Genomic DNA, 2,005 nt, shown 5'->3' with positions numbered 1-2,005 from the left:
CCTTCTCTCCTGACCCGCATGGCTGACCTTCTGACTTGTCACCCTGGGTGACCCTTCACAAGGTCAGCCTGAACAGAACCCTAAGCTCCTTAATTTTCCTTTTCACTCGCACTTTTCCCAGTCACCTTCTCTATCTTACGTGGGCTCAAAGGTCGGCACTGCATCGTCCCAGCCCTCCACACCACACACCCATGCTGTTACAGGCTTGCAGCCTCTGATGCCTTCCCTACCCATCTCCTTCCATAGGCAGAGTGTGCATCCATACCCTGTTTGTACAGCCGCTGTATTCAGAGGCCTTGGTCACAGGCAAGAAAGTGCTCCAGAAAGTGTTTGTCTTAGCAGCGGTCTGTATCAAAGCCCTGTTTGGCAAAACAAGACATAAATCTCCTAAGTCTTACATTTTCAGTCTTGCAGATCCTGGCTCCTAAGATACACAACTCCTGCCTTCAATGTGCACTTTGCCGATGCTAAAATAATGTGGCCTTTCGATCAAATGAAACCAGTTTCATTTGAGAATTAAACCAGTTCTCTATATCCCATTGCAGCAAGGGTGTATTCTTCATCTTTATTTCTTTAGTTTTTGCCTGCTAAAATCAAGGGCATTCAGGCAAAACCCCAAGATGTGGTTAATAAAAGCATTGAAACATTTGGCTGTAGCTGCATCAACCTTATCAAGCAAGGGCACAAACAGTGACAGGCAAATCAGTGTCAAAAACATAAGCTGAAAAAGGTCTTGCTAGGTTCTGGTCTTAGTGATACCAGTAAAAAAATATTTAACCTCTTTCATCAGCTTTCCTTGGGATGTGAATTTTATCCACCTGAGAAATGCGCTGGATCATGCATGTTTCACAGATGCTAGATATCTTATCTGCTAGTACAAGCTAAGGAAGATTGGATCAAGAAATAAAAAATAAGGTACTGGGAAATTGTAGCATCACAGAATGGTTTGGGTTGGAAGGGACCTTAAGCACCATCTAGTTCCAACCCCCCTGCCATAGGCAGGGACACCTTCCACTAGACCAGGTTGCTCAAAGCCTCATCCAGCCTGGCCTTGAACACTTCCAGGGATGGGGCATCCACAGCTTCTCTGGGCAACCTGTTCCAGTACCTCACCACCCTCTCTGGGAAGAATTTCTTCCTGATATCTAATCTAAACCTCCCCGCTTTCAATTTAAACCCATTACCCCTTGTCCTGTCAGTACAGGCCCTTGTAAAATGTCCCCCCCAGCTTCCTTGTAGCCCCTTCAGGCACTGGAAGGTGCTATAAGGTCTCCCCAGAGCCTTCTCTTCTCCAGGCTGAACAAGCCCAACTCTCTCAGCCTGGCCCCATAGCAGAGGGGCTCCAGCCCTCTGAGCATCTTCATGGCATCTGGGCTCGCTCCAACCAGTCTATATCCTTTTTAAGAAACGAGCGCATGCTTTCTGACAAGGGAGAAAAATTGCCCCTTTCCATCCCAGAGCTGTCTTAATTGTATGTCTGTCTTTGCCGAAAGGCTCTGCCACACAGATAGGCCAGATTTCCAGCGCAGACCCAATGCCTAAAGCAGAAGACTTAGGGGACCAGCTTCAGCTCCTACAGCAGTTAAACGCTGCAGGTCTCGGCTCCCTTCAGTGCTGTTACACCCAGATCAATTAAGCATGAGTTTAGGAACTCCTTTTGAAGGCAACTCCCTGATTTTCTTGTGTAAAGACACTAGGATATTGTTCCATCATTAGGAGTACAGCCGGGGGGGAAGACTGTTCTTGAAGTTGTGGCATACACAGCAGCAGGTTAAGAATATTTTTTTTTGTTTCAAGCTTTCATTAATCCATTTGTTGTTACTGACTGTACCTTCATTGTACTTTGGTTAGATAAATGAAAAGGCATGAGGATCACCAGGGGTGAAGGGCTGAGGTGTCTTGCAGGTGGTATAGATGCAGCTATGCAAGTAAAGCAGGTAGATACTAAGGAGAGGATTTAGTGTCTGTTAATGTTGTCGGAGCTTGTGTTCATAAGGCAGGGAGA

This window comes from Eurypyga helias, unplaced genomic scaffold, assembly GCF_000690775.1.
Source record: "Eurypyga helias isolate BGI_N326 unplaced genomic scaffold, ASM69077v1 scaffold5124, whole genome shotgun sequence".
Classification (NCBI taxonomy): Eukaryota; Metazoa; Chordata; class Aves; order Eurypygiformes; family Eurypygidae; genus Eurypyga; species Eurypyga helias.
This window is presented reverse-complemented; position numbering follows the sequence as displayed.